This window comes from Monomorium pharaonis, chromosome 5, assembly GCF_013373865.1.
Source record: "Monomorium pharaonis isolate MP-MQ-018 chromosome 5, ASM1337386v2, whole genome shotgun sequence".
NCBI classification, from domain to species: Eukaryota; Metazoa; Arthropoda; class Insecta; order Hymenoptera; family Formicidae; genus Monomorium; species Monomorium pharaonis.
In genome coordinates, this window is record NC_050471.1 from 24,416,549 (window position 1) to 24,426,211 (window position 9,663).

Here is a 9,663-nt window from a genome sequence, read left to right on the forward strand (position 1 = left end):
TTTTTATTTGTATAGTCACAAGACTAGTGATAATCGGAGCTTGATTCCTCTTTAATAAATGACTAAAACAACTATTGAAATTTAAAATGTAGTCACTCAAGAGTGATTAGAATTTTTTTCAGATTTTTTACATGTTTTTAACATAAAAAAATGGACAGGATAAAAAGGGGTCAGTGTACAGAGCGTGTGTTGGTGAAAATAAGTGTACAGACGCAGAGTTAAGAAAAGTGGCCATTTTGGCGCTCAAACCGACACATCTGACCCCCTATCTATTCTAAAATTACAGTTTTATTTAAATATCCGCTCACGCAAAAGCGTTCGTGTGCATCTGCTGCCTACGCCCCCGAGTCGTCGTATCAGAAGGGTTTCGTCGCGCGCACGAACTAGGGGCCCGAGCGCTGTTTGTCGACACAAAAAAATTACGATTCTTTTGATTTTTTCATAAATTTCAAAGAAGATGAATATTACTTGCACTTTTTCTTGTACCAAGTATATGTTAAACTTTTTTAAATAACATTAATTTGTTCATATGACAAAAAGTTTAGGTTTTCTAGAATATATTTTAAAGTTAATGCAACAATTAATATTATCCATTTCAGAATATTGATTTCGAAAACGAATTTTTTATTCTTCTGTAGCAAAGCTTTTTTTTTGGAGGCGCAGCTTCTCATACTACCCGCGAAATACGGCGGCAAACTCCGTCTCCCGTTGCCCCTGTTTCTCCCGAAAAAGCTGCATTTCCTCGAGAACGGCACATAAAACTATCACCTTCGACGTAGGTTCGAGTGTCTCAGTTATCCTCCTCTTACAGTTAGCGCGTCTCCTCTTCTCCGATGTCACTGTCTCCTCCGTTGCAGACACCGTGGAAGCCGCCTTTTCCATTCTTCATGTTTTCACTTTTTCACATACTAGACTTCGCACAAGGAGCACGAGCGCGCACGCGTTTTGCGGAATCCGATCATACAATTCCGAACGAGCATCAAAATGTTACGCGTGTCCACGGACGGAAAGAAAACACACTTTTACTTTTCTGAACTAACCAAAGAACTTTATTCAGAATAAATATAGAATAAAATGTCGTGACACGTTTGAATAAGCATGCGATCTCTTTTTAACTAGTTGTATATATATTTTTGTTGCTTGGCACTTGTTACTCGCTGCCGCCAATTGATAATCATAATCGGATAGCTGACTCGCGGTCGAGGAGTATACCGAGCGGCCCGCGTAACAATACACACACATATATATACGTAACTTTTATTTCAAAATTTTTTTCATTATTCCATGAGAAAGAAACATCTGATGTTCTTTCGGCGTTGGATCGATATAATCGGCAGCGACTATCATATACACGTCATAGTGTTCAATTGCGAGTGTTTCAATTGCACGTAGAAATATTTTGTATTATCTTATAACTGCACGATTAGACTAAAGTATAGAAAATGCATTATAACTTAACTTTTTTTACAAAAAAAGAAAATGTAAAAAATGAAGATATTTATATTTCTTTTATACTTAATAGTTAGGAATAACGGACTTTCGTTTCTTTTATCTCCCATTAAACACATTTAATGTTAGAAGAAAGATGACCAGTATCGTAGACAAATATTTTAGTTTTAACTGTATTTTTTTGCTGATAGTTGGTCTATAGCCTTATCAATATTCGAAATTTTCTCGTTTTTATTTATTTTGTTGCTACAGTATTATTGCAATTACCATTATATTTTAGGTATGTTGACTACATTTATATTACATAATGTAGAACATTATTTTAATATTTAAGGACTTTTGTTTTATATATTTCACTTAAAATAAAACTGTTTTATTAAATTTATGTCTTACAAATTAAATAATACTTGTTGCTAATCTTAGTATTTACACACAAATACAATTTTGAGTATTCTCTTATAATATTAATAATTATAATAATTATAATAAATTATTCAATTTTTGTATAATAAAAAATGAATAATTTATTATTAGCAATATTTTAACAACAGAAATTGTTTCAAAAACTGAGTTTCAGTAAATAAACCCGAGAAAAAATGGATATTTGTATGATCAGATGTAAAAATATATAATTATTATAGATACGAAAAGATCTAATAATATATATTTATATATAATCTAATCCGAAATTTGGCGCGATATGATCACATATAATTATAAAAAGATATAATTAGATATGAAAAGATCTAATAATATATGTTTTTTATATGATCATATACATATAATATCTATTATATAATCATACAATTATATAATAGGTGTTATATGTATATGATCATATAAAATACATATTATTAGATCATTTTATACCTAATTATGTATTTTTATGATTATATATGATTATATCACACCAATTTTCGAATTTGATTATACGATCATATATTATTAGATCTTTTCATATCTAATTATGCACATTTACATCGGATCATATTAATGTCCATTTTTTCTCAGAAAACATTAACATAATGTATGATTAGGTTTATGTTTAAAAGGGTAAATGTTAAAGACATACATAATGCTTCTAACTTCTTTAAAAAAGTTTTTAATTACAGTTTGCAACACTTGTGACCTCAAAATGTACTGCAGATTATGTTGCAAAGTTTTGTTCTTTGTCATTTGGTATCATTACTTTAGCCGTTATATACAAATCGTTTTACGTTAACAGCGACAAAGTAAGTTAATTATGGGAGTTTTCCAGCAAGAGACACAAATCGACACAGCAGTATTTCTGTCTCTGTTTGATATTCAGTTAGAGACAAAGACAGAATTACTGCTGTGTTGATTTGTGTCTCTTGCTGGAAAACTCCCTATATCTATTTTCATAAATATTTACATGGTATAATTTTGCAACTTTTTGAGTTTTCTTCTCTTTTTATAAAAAATATATAAAAATTAAAATAAAATTTTTAAAACAAATAGTTAAGGTATTTAATGGAACAACTTCAGCTCATTTACGATGACTTAAAGGATAATAATGAAATTGCCATCTTTGAAAGATATGGAAACATTTCAAAACGTTATACGGCTGCGTTTATAAGTAAGACAATACTTTTTATTCGTTGTATTTATAACATATTAACAAGTGAAATTTCAATAACAAAATATTTTTTTAAATTTCTTGAATTGCAACATGTTTTATATTTTTAAATTTAGATATATTAAAAAATAAAAAAAATAAAAACACAAAAAATTACACAATACTAAAAATTAAAATATTTTATACATTTTGTTTCTTAAATATATTTTTCAATACGTTTTAATAATTATGATTAACGAATTCATACAAATAAAGTTATTAAAGTATAAAAATGTTTTTATTTTATCATTATAATAAAATGTATGTAATTAAATCTTATACAACACATTCTTACTGATGGACGTTGCAAAAACAGAATACTCATACAAAATTTATATGATATTGTTGAGATATTGTAACGTTCATGCAATCTCCTTCAGATGAAACATATACAGGAATGGCTATATGAAGTTAGCTGTGTTTCGATTTTTTTATAGAATACGTTACATGCATTATAGAAATTCTAAAATACAACCCATTTCATATGGCCAGGCATTCCTGTCCGCGTGTGTACTATTTTGAATACAATTAAATATTATATTATTAGATATATAAATAATATGTAATATGGTATTGTTAATACTTAGGTGTATGAAGTATCTTTCTAGTTTCAATATTACATTAGCAATAAATATTAAGTTTGTATATAATAATCTTTATTTTCTTCAGCATTACAATAGCCAAGAAGGGAACTTAGTTTACAATTTCTAACACATTTATCTATCCAATTCTTTATTCTATCTATCTAATCTAATATCTCTATTTTAATTTTTTTTATTTTTCTAAGCTTTTTACAAATTCTCTCTAATTTTCTCTAGTAATCTTAATTATCTTTTGAATACCTATAGATACTTACATTGTAATATATGAACTTAATAAACCTAATAACACAATAACCTAAACATAACTACTATATTTTATGTTGCACAAATATTCTTGTAGTCTTCTTTTCTATTTACAGTCTTCTTTTTTTAACCTAAACTTAATCTTATCTGTTATTTATTGTACTTATTAAACTTCCTACTTATTTCTCTTTCCTTACAGTTTCTACTACTGTATTCTCTCTTTTCTTTCTTTTTTTTCTTGTCCTAATCATTTCTCCTTTCTCTAAAATTCTTTAATACTTTCTCTTCTCTTTTATCTGACTTACTATCCTATACTTTTTTTAATTTTTTCATCCCATTTTTCTTACATCTCTGAATAAATAAAATGCATTAACTCATCTTCTCCTTTCCTACAAAATACACGTACTTTTCTTTTTTCCTTCAATCAATATTTATTGTTTTCTTCCAAATTCTCACATCTCAATAAACGCTCGTACCGTTGTTCTTTGTATCTTTTATTTCTTTTTCTAAACTCTTCCTACTTAAATATCTGGATTTTATTACTACTGTATTTATTTCTTTATATCTTATATTGTATCTCGCATTTCTTAATTTACTTTTCTTCTCTTGTTTTGTATGTGTCTTTTTCCAATTCTTTTATTATATTCCTTTCCACATATTTTTTAACAGTTCTATTGCTCTTCCAACCATTCCTAATATAGTATTTCTTCCTTTCTATTTTATACTGGTTTCTCCATCCTTTCTTTTCTGTTTCTTTTTAACATTACTTTACCTATCTATTATCCTTCAAACTTTTTATTTTGTTCTTATCTAAATCTTCTTGCTCTAAATCCTCATCTTATCTTCAATTTTATTCCCGACTGCTGCCAACCAAAGGTTACTGTTACTTTTCAGTAACAACATAAATTGAAATTAACTTTTGCACGTTAGCTTTTTATAACTTAAGCTAGGTTTAAAGCAAATAATTATCATTAATTATTCTATAAATAAGAAGCGGAAAAATGATATTAGTATGTTTATACGTTATCTCATTAGGTATTGTATATTACACTGTTACATAACAGTTTAATTAACCATTCTGCATAAAATGTCTTATTTAATAATAGTGTTTCACATTCACGAAATTTTATAGTGAATTCTGCTTTCCAAAATCTCGGATTGGCCAATACCTTTCAGTGTGACATTGAGAATAGAACAATAAAATCTTGTATGCCTCTGAATCTAATAACAATTAGCAGAAGAAGTGAATCTTTTTTAATACAAGTATTCATTTGAATGCCTCTTATTTCGATTGAATAAATATTTAGAGTCAAGTGAATTTTTTTAAATCCAAGAGTTAATATTTAAAATGAATTGTATCCTTTCAAGCAAAATTCAGAAGATATTCAATTAAATATCTTCTGAATTTTCTGCTTTTTGCAAAATGTAAATATTTTTTAATTCTTTTTAATCCGATGTTTTATGCAGAGCAATGATATGTATGGGGAATTTTAGTGACTTATTGTTAGTCCGATATTTATACGCGCGCGCGCGCGCGCGCGCGCGCGCGTGTGTGTGTGTGTGTGTGTGTGTGTGACCACTGCAAAGAAGTGTCGGTTAAGTGTATTTCTCGATCATGTAGACGTAGACTGTCAATGTTTACTATTATTATTATATTTTATTATTTTACCACATGTCCACACGTTTTTTGCACCCTACCCTCCCTCTCGCTTTAAAACTAATAAAATTGAAGTAAGAAATTAAAAAAAACTTTTGTTATGTATAACTCGGAAACTAAGGCCGAGCGGCGCGGCGGTAACATGTATAAGGAAAAGTTGTTCAGAATAATGATCCTGACATGATATGTAAAGGTCATCAAAATCGGTGAGAAATCGTTAATATAAATAATTACCAAATAAGACTCGACAATGAATACCGGCCTTAGAGTTATAAGACATGTCCAACTATAATGAGTAGGGGTATGCTCCATTTCACGCGTGATGCGCATAATGTATTGTTCATCCTCGTTTAATGTTTGACACGCAACAAAAATGAACAATGCTTTATCTTTATGCGTATCACGCGTGAAACGGAATGCACCTTAGTATTTATGTTTCAACGCGCGCTAATATTTAGAGCTTTTCAGCAAGTGACACAAATTGACACAGCAGTATTTCTGTCTTTGTTTGATATTCAGTGAGAGACAAGGACAAAATTACTGCTGTGTTAATTTGTGTCTCTTACTGAAAAGCTCCCTTATATGATTAGCCAACACAGGTAAATACTGTTCAACGTGTTGTTATCATTAATGTGTAATCCTTAAACATTTATTTGGAGGAAAATACCGATTCCTCCGGTAAGAGTAAGAAAAGAAATGTTTGCGAGACTGAAATTGATGTTTCGGTGGATGATTCGTTGTTTCGAAAGTATTGAAATTAATCTCGATGTCAAAGCAGTATAATAGTCAATTATTGGATACATCTTTAAAGAGCTAACAGGAAAAGATTTATTTATCGAGAGGCGGTTTGTCAATGACAAATAAACCCTTGGAAAAGCCGGGTGAGTTAATATATATTTTTTAATTAAATTAAAATTAATAATTTTTAAGTTATTTTGATAATAGCTAATTATTAATATATAATTTAAAAACTCTTTCTTAAAAATTTTATCAAAATTAAGTAGACATAATATTTTAAGTGAAATAAATAATTCATTTCAATAAATTTTTTATTCTTTAATACATTTAAATTAAAAATGATATTAAAATAAACTGAATACATAAATATAGTACAGCATTATATGTATTTTATTTACATTAATATAGATCGTTTAAAACTATAATTATATTATATTATTATTAGTATATTTATATTATATTAAATACTACAGTTCTTGTTTTGTTTAGAAATCAAAGGGCTAAATTAAAATTTAATAATTTTTAAATTTTTGCCAGTTTAATCTAATATCTTTTACTATGCAATCTAGACTTTATTCAAACGTTGCTGATCCATTTACAGAAAAGTTAACTGTACAAAAATGTAAAATTGCAAGTCTTAATTCATCAGAGGAAACTATGAATAATGATCTTGGCAACAATCATGATGTTACAAAGTAGAAACAGAACAAGATTACATTTGATAGAAATACCAAGGTATTGATACCAGTTGTGGTACTTCTAATAACGCATGTCATGAATTACCCATCAAAATGATTACCAAACCTCAAATTCATCAAAAGAAGCAGCAGTATAAACCTATAGAATTTAAATCATGTACAGAGAGATATATACAATTTTGAATAAAAAATCTGAGAAACATATAATACAAAAGAACGTCTCCCAGAGAAACAAGATATCTGTTTTTTCTAATTTTCTAGAAATGTAGTATTAAATTGTCAATTAATGGCATACATACATTTGGTAAGTTTCTTTTTTATACAGGATGTCTTAAAACATGTGGGTACGCTCGTAAAAAGGTAGAAGGGATCGAGATAAACAAAACAGTAAAAATCTACTATTTTGCGATATTTGCAAAAATTATTCAGTTATAAAATGCTAAACTCATACTAATAAAAGCGCGCAGAGAGGCAAGCTCGGGCCGCCTAAGTTGTAGCACAGTTTAGTCAGATCTAACTATTTTATTGCAAAATGGTAGAAGACTTTTTTGTTCATCTCGACCCCTTTGACTTTTTCATCTTATGTAATATTCTTTTCCGTATACGTAAAATAAAAATATAATATTTTGCTAAAATTTATGTATAATTATCCAATTCTTTACAAAAGATTTTATAGAAATAATAAATGCGACAAAAAAATATTATACTATATAGAGTCAAACTAAATACTAACGTAACAATAATGATTTAGAACTATTATATTATATTCTCTTAAAAAATACTTTGTTATATAATTTTATAATAATAAAAAATAAAGATATTTAAGACAAAAATGTGCTTTTTTGTCTAAAAAAGGACTTACAAGTGTATGTATACCATCAAACAATTTAATACTGCATTTCTAGAAAACTAGAACAAACAGATGATATATGGATATTCTGTCTTTTTGGGAGATGTTCTTTTGTATTAATTATATGTTCCTCTGATTTCTTATTATAAATTTTGTATTTTTCTCCTTTCCGAATGATTTCCACCTGTTTGGACCTCTAAAGGAGTTCCTCAGGGGTCACCATTTTAGCATTGATGACGAAGAGAAGTTGGCTGTCCTAGAATGGTTCAGACGTAATGACAAATCTTTCTATGCCAAAGTTTTCCAGACATTAGTTAAACACTGGGATAAATGTGTAAATGTAGTAAAAGAGTATATCAAACAATAAATGCAGTTTCCACTCTTTGATATTTGTTTTTTTATTTTATAAACTCAACAATCCCTACTTGACTTGAACAATCATCGTATTAAAGAAAAAAGTAATTTATTGAGGTAAATTATTTATTCCACTCAAAATATTATGTTTACCCACATAGCACATGATATCATTAGAATATCCTGTACTCATACTATGAACATACGTACCGTATATAATGTACTGAGAATATTCTTATAATATTTTCTATAATATATTATTATTCGTATATTATTAGAACGGACCTGTTATATCTAAATTAGTATATTATTTCTCGTACATTCTTAGAATTTACTTTTGCAATCTAAATATCTTTTAATGTTTAAAGTTTATTTTTAGTGTCAAAAAATGTAACGTTACCAAAAATGACGAAATAATTTCTTTATTTTGATTACTGTACTGTAAATATATATACCGTACATAATATAGTGAGAATATTGTAATAAGATCTTCTATTTTATATATATGTATATGTATATCATTATTCCGCAGCAGCCGCGAGTAGTTTGCGAGATCGCTGCTAGGCGAGGGCGCTTCTCCTTCTCGTGAGAAAATTTACACCAAAAGGCTTATAAAAGAAAACCACCCACAGCAACAAGTTATCTCTCGATGTGTATAGTGAGCTCAATAGGTTTATCTAACAGCAAAGTGTAGTATCATTTTTGCCACTTGAAGAGAGTCCCTTGGGCCTTGAATAGAGCTTCAGAGAATTGAGAAAATATAAAAATAAAATTTTAGCCCTTGATCTTTGGTCTTATGCAGTGGCCAGAAAGGAGCGAGAAACACTATAGCTACTTTCTAGATAGATTATATGTTTAGAGGCTAAGATTCAGAAAGTTACATATACAGCTTGGTACTAGCCGTTTTTTCTAGATAGATGCTAGACAGAATCTAGAAAAACTTCAAAACCTAGCTATATGCAAGGCGAAATTTCCACGCGGGTATTGTCATTGTCATCGTCGTTATCACCCGATGCCCAGTTAACATAATATACCGTGCACATTTTATCATTGGTTCTATGTTGATACTAATGATATTCTTGATATTTACTGCAAAATATTCTCAGTATATTCTACGAAGCAGAAGAAAGCGGAAATAGAAATGTACTCAGTATGTTCTCAATACGTATCTCGAATGTTCTCAGAACATACGCAATGTACTGCTGCAATATTCTTCGATAAAATGTATTTTTAATATTGTTTAAAAAGTACAATTATTTTGACAAATAAAGATTAAAAAAAACGACGTCTTAAGAAAAAAGAAGTAAAGATTAAAAACAATTAATTTTTTAAATTTTATTTTAAAATTGTAAAAAAATATTAATTTTTTAATATAAAATGCACTATTAAAATAAAAAAGAACATTCTTAGTCTACATGTGCTGTATGGGTACTTAA